This window comes from Apostichopus japonicus, chromosome 14, assembly GCF_037975245.1.
Source record: "Apostichopus japonicus isolate 1M-3 chromosome 14, ASM3797524v1, whole genome shotgun sequence".
Classification (NCBI taxonomy): domain Eukaryota; kingdom Metazoa; phylum Echinodermata; class Holothuroidea; order Aspidochirotida; family Stichopodidae; genus Apostichopus; species Apostichopus japonicus.
This window is the reverse complement of record NC_092574.1, coordinates 3,556,205-3,569,543: the sequence shown is the minus strand read 5'-3', so window position 1 is coordinate 3,569,543 and position 13,339 is coordinate 3,556,205. Positions and strand designations below refer to the sequence as shown.

The following is a 13,339-nucleotide window of genomic DNA, read 5'->3' as shown; positions in this document are numbered from 1 at the left end:
ACATACATACATACATACATACATACATACATACATACATACATACATACATACATACATACATACATACATACATACATACATACATACATACATACATACATACATACATACATACATACATACATACATACATACATACATACATACATACATACATACATACATACATACATACATACATACATACTTTCATTAAAGAAAGTTAAGGCCTAGTTTGAATAGCAAAACGTATGCGAAACAGCGTAGTAAATTCCTATTCCTAAGAGACAGGTGGCACAGTAATTACTGCAAAGCTGTTACACGTTGAACTACGAGACCGAAAGGTGTAAAAGCGCGGCGGCTGGGTAACGAAGACTACTCCCTAGCCATACAATACGGAGTGCATGGTCGGCGCTGGCACAACACGTAATATAGCCGACACACTGCGGCGGCGGTTATTTAATACTGTATGCGAGATTCAGATGGAAGCCTTACTTTTCTCCAATCGTTTTAGTAAATCAACCTGATTTGAACATTCTTCACGGACAGGTGAGTGGGTTCAAGTCTCAAATAGAGGCAAAACAGATACACAAAATGGGACTTAAGGTGGGGGAGGGAGGGGGAACCTAGATTAGCCTTATGGGTAGTTCCACCTCTAAATTAGGCCTTGATATAGTAATACAATAGTTTACCAGCATAATGACTCGGCAGTGCTACTACTACATTACTACTACCAGTATACCCTGCATCGTGCGTTGGTTTTTTGCAAATGCGGGAGTGTTTGATGGTCAGAATTTAAAATAAGTCCCACTAGGTTATTAAAGTCGTGCAGTCTCTATACCAGGTACTTAAGGTTTTCCCTAACAAAAGTAAACTTATAGTAGTATTTAATCCGAATCTAGGTATAGTGCCATTCCGCCATAGCCTAGGTACATGCTGCCATACCTTTCCGCAATAGGATTCGGGCATTTCCGCCATGGCACCGCCTAGGGCGGAAACGTACATTTTAGGAAGGCCTTTACACTGGTGTACAGGAATGTACCGGTAAAACTTACTTAAAATCGCATGGAAGCAGAGGTACACCGTCTCCAAATGTTCAAATGTTGGTTGAGGTAATTGAATTAAAATAAAATTTGACAGATTCTAGATGTTGATTTAGAAATTAGAAGACCTACCTGGGGACAGACGGGCCTTAATTGGAAGTGTGAAGTGGAACAATTTACAGTGCATGTGTTGAACATTGAACAGTGCTTGAATCATATATTGCCCCAACAAAGCTTTACAATTAGATTATTCCTTACCTCGTAATTCTGGGAATTTCTTGAACTATAATGTACTCTTACCGCCATCATAGGAAAAGTGCTTTATCGCCATGGTGTAAACATGGCGAAAAGGCATGCACCTTTCTCTTGTGGTATAAAGTACCCCTTTTAACCCTAATTCCTAAAGGCGTATGTAGTTGTAGAAAGCATAGATATTTTTGTGACATTTACGTTAGGCCTAAACAGTCACTAAACTGACAGACAGGCATTCCTGGTGTTATACAATTTACACAGTAATATTTATATAGGCCTATATATGTACGAGAAGGAGAATCACTTTTAAGCAATGTAGCACAATTGTCCACCCTTGCCCTCAAAGGCATTGAAGACTCGCCCCAAACCGTGTGCGGTCATCTGAAAAAGTTAACTTTCCGTTGCTTGCAAGTGACGTTCTGTTTGTGTCGCTACAAAATGCAGACAGTACAGTAAAGAAATGTGATACCTTGTTATCTTTAGCTGGACCTGAGATGTCCAAAATGCAGACAGTACAGTAATGAAATGTGATACCTTGTTATCTTTAGCTGGACCTGAGATGTCCATCGCGCTGTATTGATTGAACACTGTGCTGTGCTTATTGACCGCAGCTGTATGTACTGACTATACACTAGTGTCTAATTACCGATGTTAGCAAGCTGTGTGTGTATTTTCGCCATCGATGGTGGTGTTTAACACTTCTGTTACACCTCATTCGAAACTAGGTCAGATTACCGGCATTAGACGTTTCTTTTTGCGCGAGTCTTCACACCCTTTTAGTCGCGGAAAAAACAGGTACTTTATGCAATCGTTCATACCTTGCACTGAAAATTGAATGCAATTTAGGCAGAGGAAATAGGATTTTTACTTTTGAGTCATATCAATTCCTTTCTTTCTAAAATGCACGCTAAACATCCTTCAAAATAGCCCTCTTACTGACCAACGCGTATGACTCATCACCTTGACCGAAAATCCTGTGGCTCTGTGCGGGCAAGTTGGTTGGACTATTCCATTCATCACGGGGGTCTTAAACGGTGTTTCTATATAACTAGGATTGCATTAGATAAATAAATTGGTACTTACTTGCCCCAACATTTAATGATGCATTTTCTACGGTAATTTTCTTGAAAATAATATTAAGTTCGATAAAATATGACGTTTTGAAAGCGAATCTCGGTTGTGGCGTTGTAGGTGAACACAAAGTACGGCTATCAAATGGTGATTTCTTCAGTATTTACTGGTCTGTGTGTTATCAATGAGGATTTTGAGTTCGATATTTATTAACTTTGCATCGTAAATCACCCGTCCGATGGAATTTTGAACTGTAATGTTAAGAAAATAACAGAACTTGAGAGACAACACATTTCTCTGTTTAGTGCCGTTTGAACTAATTTTTATTGGTATAAACTTTTCACGTTATGGCTGTAGGAAAATGGTCTATATGGTAAAGTCATAGGCTTAAAACTGCGACAGTCGAACTCAGTTCGCGTGCTGCACAGGGAATGGCGCTGAGGAATTGATATGCTGGTGCTAGATTGATGAGAAGCCATTCTCCTCGCATATAGGCATATATTTATATTAACCTACTGTGGAAATTGTATAATGCTAGGAAACAAAAATGGTCACTGTTTGTGATAAACCTAACTCAAAGCATGTCAAAGACATTAACGGTGTAGCACATTTGTTTTTTTAATTTCAAATGCCACTTATTCAGTCAAGGTGGTGCAGTTTTCAACACAAATCCTCATAATACTACCACAGACCTAGGCGTCCTTGAAGTATTGCTGTGTACGGTGTTTAATTCTTTCTACATTATCTAGTCTAATATTATTTAGTCTAACTTGCTAAGCCTAGGATAGGTCTTCTGTGCATTAGAAGGTGAAATTTGCCCCTTAAGAAATGTCTGCTCTAGCTAGTTATCAAAGCAGGCTCGTAGCCAGCGTGGGGCATGGGGGGCCGTGCCCCCCTGTGCAAGGGTCCATGCCCCCCTTGTAAAAAGATGGTAAGAAAAAAAATTACATGAAATTAAACAAATAAATTGGTTAAATTTTGTTGTTTTCATGAATTGCAATTTGTTGTTTAGTTTGAAGAATTTAATTTCGAGGAGTATAGTTTGCAGCCTCCCTTTCCCACTGCTCTGATCCCCACCCGCCCACTGTAGTATTTCTAAGCTGAAACTGCAAACTCTCAATAGAAGTCCTGTATAGGCTACTGTAATTTTCACCAGGTTCTTCATTCTACTGTAATACATGTAATGTATACAAATATTACGCGCGTTTCTACACCCCTTCACACACACGTGTTTCTACACCTCTTCACAATACAATCGAAAAGTTGCACAGTGATCATACACTCTGGACACATTGTTGTAAAGTTGTTTTAGTTGGATCTTTGCCTAATTACCTATAATATGGATCGCTTCCTTGTCAGGGGAAAGTCTTCAGCCCCGACTTCTTCCTCAGGATGCCCATCAGATCTGGGCAAAGATTTGCCAGAGAGACCAATTTTAGCATCATATCCGCCTACAAAATTTGGGGCAAGGCACAGATCATTCAATAAGGGGTGGTATGATCAATATACTCATGGATAGAGTATTCAATCTCAACGGACTGGGCTTTTTTGTTATACCTATACCATAGAAACTCTGCACCAATTAGATCATTAAAAGACAGAACATTCAACAAACAAGGATTTAATCAGTGGAAATCTGCAATGGAGAAGGGGAGGGTTACGTTAAGCACAATGGGTCAGCGACTCACATTCAGGCTATTAACTTGTGGAGAGAAAGAGATATCGGAAGTCATCAGGGAAGTGGGGTTCATCAGCAACTGTGAGAAGGACAACTGGAGAAAAATAGGTATTATCTTTGCAGTATCTTTGATGCAATTAAATTTCTTGCCATGAATGAAATGGCATTTCGGGGGAATAACGAAACTGTGGGGGAATTGCAAAAGCCGGACGATTTATAATCGGGGGGAAAGTTTAAGCAACTTTTGTTATTCACTGCAGAAAGTATGGCAAATGCTTTAATTGACGTGATTGAAAAGGCAGGACTGACTGAAAAGATTATTAGCTAACCATATGACGTAGCTAGTGTCATGTCAGGAAGATTGGGTAATTATATTCAATTTATTATATAAAAAAATGATAAAATGACAATAAAATTCCAGGATTTTCAAAAGAGAAGGGGCTGAAGAAAATCGTGGTAAATTTTGAGGATTTCGACCCTCTGGAAAAAAATGGATTTATATCCAGTGGCGTAGCTAGACTTTTTCCAGAGGGCGAAATTCTCAAAATTTCTGACTTTTCACCACGATTTTCCGAATTTTCTTCGAACTTTTTTTGCAGAGGGGGCAAGACATCCAGATTTTCTGATTTTTCTTCGAATTTTCAAGAAAAATGGGCCAAATTTGGTAAATTTTACCCCAGATTTTCCGATTTAAAAAAAAATTCCGCCAGGGGGGATTTCCCCCTGCCGCCTCTTTCCTACGCCACTGCTTATATCATAATTTATATTGAAAGAAACTAAGTATGCATCGGACCTTTTAAAATTGTGTATTACTCTCATTTAAATATAAAATCGTAGGTCCTACAGAAAAGTTTCATGAGGCACTCACTATAGAAAAGGTCTGTAGGGTCAAGCAAAAACCAAAAAAAATAGTGATTTGCTTTTATATTTAATGCTGAATCCGACTGTGAGTTGCTTAAGAATGCATATTCTGAATGCATCTCATATGCATGCATTGCATGTCTTTTTTTTACTATACGCATTTTTTTTCAGAGATAAAAATTTACTTTAGGAAGTTTCAACGATTAATTTTTGGCCAGGCTTGTGACAGTACAATAAAAAGTACAGTAGTACAATATTATAAACCATTTTTAATGCAATTATGCTTGCTGATATAAATACAAGAGCAATCGTTGCATGTGTATCTGTAACTGCATGATATTATATGCGACTCTTTCTCGAACACATGATGCGTTATATTTATTTTCTCATAAAGTTATTTGTGCCCCCCTTGATACTATGGTGCCCCGCCGTGTAAAAAATTCTTGCTACGGGCCTGTATCAAAGGGGTGATAAACTTCAGCTTCTCAATCTGTATGCAACTAAAATAATGTCACTGCTAGTTTCTTTACAGTATGCGTGATTATCACATTTGGTGATTACATTTAGTTTCTGGTAACCAGACAGTGTGTGTGCACGTACGATGCATAGAGAATCATATGACATATCCCATGGCGGCACATAGTTGTTATTTCCCAATATCCGACGGTGCAGTAATTGTAATGTACTTCAGTACAGTATAGGCCCACAAGAAGGGTTGTGCTGAAATGACATTTCAATGTCACATTGGTCCATGTACAACTATACTGCCATCTTCTTTTCATAAACAGTTTGTTCCCTGCTGCTGTATGACATTAGGCTTAGGTCAATTCCCTTCTATTACCACTATCTGAGAAATCTAACTGTTCCATGTTTGTCATGGCATCCTAGCTAATGTAGCAGTACTTAGTTGGAAAATGTTAGCTTTCCACCAATGGAAGACACCTGAGTAGCCTTATAATATTCAACAATCGTTTAGGTAGTATTTTAAGCTAGATGTTCATAACTATTGCTAGGGAACAGCATGTTGTCTGCTGTGGAATCCTGCCTGTAATTACACCAAAACTTAGTATGGATTTCACAAAGGGCAATGTTTATATAGCAGCGCTATTGTGGGTGTATTCAGGTATATATATTAAATACTTGGATTCTGGGTAACCCTGTACTGTTGGATATTAAATGTTCAGTTAAACAGCTAGTGAAGAAGCAGAAAATTATCATAAACATAGTTGACCAATGATGTAAAAGTGTTTGTTGATAGACTTATGACACCAAAGTTGAAAGAATTTAGTGAATGATACTGGTTTTCATATTTTGTCAAATGAGGAATATCGGGAGGGGGGGGGGTGAAGGGAAAGGTTGGTGAGAGGGATTACTAATCATTTGAATAATCTATTTAGATCATTTCCCCACTAATATCCCTTTTTTAATAAAATATTACACTTTCTCAATTGTTGAATAAGTTTGATACGGTAACTGATGTGCTTTTATTTGCACCATGGATCTTTTATCCATCCAGTTTGATAAACAAGACAAACCTATCACATGGTCTCAGAACTCAAGACTATTCAGAGACAGTAGACTGTTGTGGATATTGCAAGGATAATGCACAGGAATTTATGAGCACAGAGCATGATATCACATGAAGGAAACTTGGAGGCATATGCATAGGCGTACGAGGCGGGGGGGGCAGGGGGGCAGACTCCCCCCCAAATTTCCAGAGGACAAGAAATTCGGGCAAAAGTCCTGAAAAATTCGGGCAGCCTAAGAGGAGAAAAAAAAAATAATATAAATATGTAGTAGCTTGCCCCAATCTTTTTCATATTTTTGCCCGAAAATTCCATGGAGAGCGTTCTGTGTTATTTGTTTTGTGACATTAATATTAGTAAAGGCCTAATGAGTTTCTTTATTTAGCATCATGATGCCCAAATTTTTCCATGTAACACCACCGTAAGCGCAGCGCATCTTAGGCCATCAGCTGAAGGTCGAAATTCGCTTGTTTCGTTCCAGCAACTGCGGGTCTAAAATTTCTCTACAGCATTGAATACATAAATTAACTAAGATTAATGATCCAAAAGTTCTCCATGTACTTTCCTGCAGTTTTTTTGCAATTCCGCTCGAAAGATCGAACTATATTTTTTATTGCGTATGTTAAGAAACCTGCCGTTTTACGTTCAAAAGTTGTGCGCCAGTGAGATATCTGTACCATGTGATATGAATTGTCCAATGAGCCATGAGTTCTGTGTGCAATCTTTGTAGAAAACAACAAACATGGCGGCTCCCACGGGCGCTAGTCAGTCTCCGACACACGGAAATCTACAGTGCTCAGTGCACATTGAATCTGTAAAATTTGAAGCATTCAAGGCACTGACGAGTAAACAATGGAATAAAGTTACTTCCTGCGCTAAAGATTGGCTTAATCTCAGCGGCGGAGACAGTGATATCGCCGTACTACTGATTACTCCATGGCCTACTACGATCAAGCGTGTGTTCATCAGCATAGTATGATGGGGTTCCACGATAAGTGTTACAGGCGGTTCATTGATAGCAAGCACATTGGTGCAAGAAAACGGACAGTTCCAGAGGAGACCCCATATGATTTTAAACGAAGAATTGACGGAAAAGATCGAGGAAACCAAGCAGAAACTCTGGTGTATTGCCTGTTCAATTTATTATATGTGGGAAAAGAAACAATACATTACTAGGCGTTGCAAACGGGACAAGCTGCAGCAGGCAGAGACTTTCAATGGAGGTAAGCCTAAGCATACTACACGACTCTACTTGTACTTCTGTGGCATAGTTGAAGTGTTAAGAGAAGTTGCATAATGCAAGATCAGTAGCTCTTAAGGGATAGAATCCAAGTCAAAGGGCACAGTGTTGGACCTGAACATAATATAATTACTTAGTGGCATGGTCATCTGATTTGTTTTGTTATAAGGTGGTAGGAATGGAAATTTGTTTCAAATTCTCCATCTGGGGCACTAGCCTAAGTGTTAAATACAGGCTTCATAGTTTTCTTACTGTGGCCCTTTATTTGAATGATAGAGATATTATATTAGTTAGAAAAATAAGTGTAACAAAGGTGCAATAAGGTTAGGTTTGCAAGGTCTTATGGTCAGCCTGTCTAGCTTTACCAAAATGAACAAGTATCTGTCTCCTTTATTATTAGTAACAGATATAATCTACCATTGTATAATTTAAACCATAACATTAAGAGATAATGTACTGTACTGTCAAAAAAAAGCATGTTTTAATTCTTTTTTTGCATGGCACTGGTTTGCAAAATTTGAATGTGTCTTTGTTTGTCCATAGAAGATGAGCAGATCACATGGTATATAAATAAAATTGTCTTAGTTCTTATTTGTTCAAACTTACATTTTGATCAACAGAAAATGCAAAACAATTTGCTTTTTTTATTTCATTTGATTAAGGTATTGCTTCGACAAGCAGCAGAGCGGAAAAAAGATGAGCCCAGATTTTATGAATATTAGAGGAAAAGCCTGTGTTGCCATTGAAGTGAGGTACCACTCTCTATGTTGAAGAAACTAGATACAATTCTTGACAAGGAAGACATACAGATCTTGAAAGGTAAAGGACTCTCTTCAATGTGTGGTTCATTGAGTGTTCAGGGGTGGATCTAGGACTTTTGGAATATGGGGGTCCTCCCCCAAGGAAAATTAAAAAATTCTCTAAACGCTTTGAGATGCAATATCAGGTTAATCTTTCCATTGAAATTATTAAAGAAATTTGCAACATATTTCTAGCTGAATTGTAATTATATTGGTACCCCATCATAAAATGTGAGACTCAAAAATATCCAATTTCATGGTACAAGGTGTTCTGTTCATCTCCTCCTCAGAGCAGAGTTTACCACCAACAAAAGATGCTCTGATCCAGCATGTTAAGCGCTGCACCAACCAGGCTGCTATTCACAGTAGGGCATTGCAGCCAAGGATTGATGCACTCTCACCAGAGGGACATGGATGTAAACTTGAAAATGATGACCTTATAATCACTTGGATGACGAAGCCACCTGACCCAGATGTTTTGCTTCAGTGTGTCAGCAGTAGCTGTAGAGTCGGCAAATGTCTTAAAGGAAGATGTTCCTGAATGAATGCACAACTACCGTGTACAGACCTATGTAAATATAGAAATTGCAGCAACTTCCAAGAAGGTGTTGAGATTGTTGATGCAGGGGAAGATGATTTGGAGGATGAACTGTGATGGTGTTAAATCTCGATATCTTAGTCTGAAATTTTAAATCAAGTTTGAAGTTTGTGAAGAGGGTTAACTTTTTCAAAGTCATGTTGTCATTATTTTGTTCCCCAGAGTTTAAAGGAACCAGTAAACATGATCTTATTCATATATTCATTTTAGCTATTAGTAGTTTTACGTAGATTACCCTACCTACCAGACACCTTTGATAAATATCCACATTTTCTTCAAATCACACCTTTTTTTTTAGAGGGGATGGGAGGGGGGAGGAGGGTGTTATGGGCATGCTTTACCTCTTGCATATTCACAACTACATTTACTGATGACGCAAATACCGCGTCCTGAAACCAGGCAAAGGTTTATATACTGTTGTTGGGGAACCATCGCCCCTGACCCTGTTCCAATATCACGGTTCTTTATTGTTTGCCGTAACATTTCGTTACCTGTTTTATTCATATTGTTAATATGTTCTGTGCATCTGTTCAAGTTTTGACTGAAGGATATTCAAGTCTTTAGTGACTTTTATTTCATCTAATTATCTTCACCTCTACTACGGAATAGACTTTCCCTTTTCCATACCATATCTGACTTCCATGCAGTGAATTGAAGTGGATACTGTTAAGACTAGTACAACTGTCCTTGGATGAACTTTTAATCACTTATTAATTCCGCGCCGCGCCTTTTGATGAAGAACCTGTATCTTGAATCATCGCAAAGGCCCAGCTCTACTACACCATTGAGTGTATCGACCCAGTCTTAATAGATACATTATTGCTTTATATCTGGGGCTTAAGTTAACTGTCTTCGTTATTCACTTATTTGTACCATTCACCTTTATTATTCATATTATTTGTAGAATATAGAACTATTATTATTCAAAATACCATTCAAAACCTTGTCGACCTTTTCTTTTATGCGTTAACTCCCTTGGAAACTCTTTTTGCAGGAATACGAATTATAAACATGTCGTTTCAGTAACAAGGAGAAAGTACCTAGTTTTGCAGGAGACTGTAGAAAGAGTACTAAGGTACGGATATATACCGACTATAACTTTATTTCACATCTACGATATGCCATGACGTCTTAGTGTGCCAACTTATATATTGATTTATACAAAAGAAATAGCTCACTGGTCTTGGGGCATTGGTACATCTCATTGTAACTAGGGATTTAGCTACATGTAAAGTAGATGGGGAGGGGGTCGCATTTGTAAAACAGTTTGGATGGGGAGTGTAACAATTATGGAGAGGAACTTTTCATTATATGTGTATATTTACGCATACATGCACAGACGAAATGCATTCATAACATAGGGGGAAAATCTAAAAATATTTGATTTATTACAAAGCATTATATCTGAGTTTATTAAAAGTGGTACATTTTTATAATTAAAACCCTTAAGTTATAATGTGCAAAAATTGTATTTCATATTTCAAAGTTGAAAATGTGATTTTTTACCATTTTGGCGAAAATGTAGGGGGGGGGGGCACAACTTGTAATGCCTGAAAACAACCCTCACTGACCCTTAGACCAGAATCCTCTTCCACCATTCTTGTAACCCTGACCCAACTATTATACAAAAAAAATATATCAGTAGTAATTTAACATATAAGAAAAGAGTTGTATGTATGCACCACTATACCAAATCTAACGTTAGCACATGTGTTCCTAATACATAGCATCGTAGCACGTAATGTCTACATAACATACCCAATTTCAAGGGTTTCTTACAAAAATACTGCAGGAAATTTTTTGGAGAACTTTTGATATAATGTTTGTGATGCATTAAACTACCCAAAAATGCATTAAAAATCTAGACCCGGTGTTGCTGGAACGAAACTGATTTTACAGCCACATTTTGAGCTTCAGCTGATGGCCTATCTGGGCTACCACGCTTTTTGCACTATCGCCCAAAATTATTAACGCTGCTCACAATCGTGGTGACAAGCATGCATGGAGATTAGCAGTCTCTGAAGTGAAAAAACCACAGTAAATTTTTTTCTAACTAGTCAACTGTATATCTGGACATCCCAGACATGAGTGTATATAAGAAACATTTTCTTTTCATGGATGGTGCGGGGGGGGGTGCCTACAAGCCTGAAAGTACAGGTTTATCATATTCTTTGATATTTTTTATACTTTTTTGTGAGACAAATTGCAGTCTCACCCGACATTTTCCCGCCTACGTGTCGTTGAACAATGTATGTTTTTCTGGAGGTAGCTGAGTACTGTGTTAAAATAATAAATACTGTAACTAAATAGGAGTTAAAAAATAAAAATAAATTGTCCTAGATTTCCCCGTCAAAGTGATGTTACCATTTTTTCTTCTTCTAATTTACTAAATTTTTGGGGAAGTGTAAATTTCTAAACGTGAGGTTATAAAATAAAGAATGTTTAGATGCAACTTGTAAGGCTTCAGAAGTGCCATTTCCGGCAATCTGAGAGCCATATTTTGCCCAAAAAATTATTGTACGCTACGCGCCAACCGATGGTGGCGCTCTGCTTAGATAGTGTCACAGGAAATTTTGGGCGCAAAAGTTTCTGCCCCCCAAACCGAAATGGTCCTGTACGCCTATGGGCATATCTCATGTTTAGTAGTGTAGGGAAAGTGTTCCATACTGAGTACAAGTAGCCTTTTGCCTTTAATGGAGATCACAGGTCATTTGGGTAAAATAAATAAGTATATATGACCTCATGCGTACACAATATCTTAAAACCAGAAACAACCTCTGTTAATCATTGTTGTTAAAATTGGAAAGAATTCAAATGTATTGTGGTATTTTTTTTCTTGAAGGTTTCATGGAATTTATCTTTCCTGTGATGCATGTTTACTTAAACAAACCTAACGCAGTATCTGTAGTACTAATAGGCTTTCACCAACTTCTTGTATGAGCCCATTGCTATTTACTCAGTATTTTACCGGATATCAGTTGAAGTTTGAATGTGAAATGTGTATGTACATGACCATTGCATCATACATAGAAATGATCTTTTATATCTTGAAACTTAACCTAGGAAAAAATGTAGTTAAATGACTCACATATTTTCACTGCTGTTATATTGTGCAACAGAGGAGATTTCTCACATCAAATTTGTATAGAAAGTCCTGCTTACTCACCACTTCGATAAAATGTTACATTGGTTACTCAGCATCCCTCTGAACCTAGAAGTGACTCTAAAGCTCTCAAATAATGCCTTTGTTTTTTGCAAAATTGCAATAAGTCGTTCAAGCTTCCATGTGGCAATATAACCAAAGAAAAGTAAAACCAACTGCCAGACATGTACAGGATTGTAAAAAAAAACCTTTAAAAATACTGGTCATCATCTTTTCACAGAGTATCACGCCTCCAAAGCCACCAGTGGAAAAAAAGAAATTAAAGTTTTTCCATACAAAGGTAAACGACGACCTGACAAAGGCCCCGTTTGAGTATACAAGATGTAGTCAATAGAACAAGAGGAGTAGCCCTTTGACTAGGACATACCCTGAGAGCAGTTTATTTGCTGGGGAGACATACCCATATCCACCTGCTACCGAGGAGCTCCTTCAAGGTGATCCAAGCCCTCTCCAGTACTCAGTATTCACACTGTGTCAGCATCATCATCATCAGCTGCAAATGCCTGGCAGGCACTTCGTTCCAAGCTTACCAATGCTTTCATCGTATCAGTTGTCCCAAGCTCCAACATGTGTGATTCCTGCAACACTGTAACCAGTAATTGTGTGAGACTGCACCTCGAGACCTATCTTCTGTGGGAAGTGTGCGGTAGAAAGTCACAGAGAGAATGCACAGTTCCACCATTTAGTACAATTTAGGGTAAAAGCCATTAATGTGTTCAGAGTTACACCAGCCCTCCAGATTGAGGCAGCCAATGCTCTAGTTGAAGATTACCAAACTATACACAGGTAACTTCAAAACCATTTCTTATAATCACACAAAGTAAAAAAAAAAGAGAGAATATGTGACTTTATTCTTTAGCGCCATGTTTAGGGGTTGGCACTGCGATGCCAATATCTGAGATTGGATCACAATAAAGTAGATTGTTTTGGTCTGTGCGCTCTGATCTGTAAGTACTTACACATGTCCTGTCAAGTACGGGATATCATTATTTCATGCCCAAAATTATAACCTTATGGATATATATATAATTTGAGCCGTGACTAATTTTTCTGCATTGGCATTTGGCTCCAAGAGATAGCTGTTCTGAAAGAGATATTGAAACAGTAGGCATTTGACATTTGCTG

General features: G+C 38.0%; 1 protein-coding gene and 1 long non-coding RNA gene across 6 annotated transcripts in view; both read left to right on the top strand.

The window, feature by feature from the left end:
* Positions 1 to 373: 373 nt before the first annotated feature.
* Positions 374 to 13,339, top strand: part of LOC139980152 (uncharacterized) — a 170,397-nt gene continuing 157,431 nt past the window's right edge. Inside the window, exons 1-2 of one of the 4 annotated variants that reach the window (XR_011797465.1) lie at positions 374 to 531; positions 12,435 to 13,000. The gene's annotated coding sequence lies outside the window, so the exon portion shown is untranslated. The remainder of the gene's footprint in view (positions 532 to 12,434; positions 13,001 to 13,339) is intronic. The other 3 variants (XR_011797464.1, XR_011797463.1, XR_011797462.1) reach the window with 3 other exon arrangements.
* LOC139979966 (uncharacterized) lies at positions 6,829 to 9,976 on the top strand. Of its 2 annotated transcripts, none has more exons than XR_011797413.1 (3): positions 6,829 to 7,636; positions 8,316 to 8,472; positions 8,744 to 9,976. It is a non-coding gene; the product is annotated as an uncharacterized lncRNA (long non-coding RNA). The 2 variants fall into 2 exon arrangements; XR_011797414.1 differs by having other exon boundaries at positions 6,830 to 7,636; positions 8,749 to 9,975.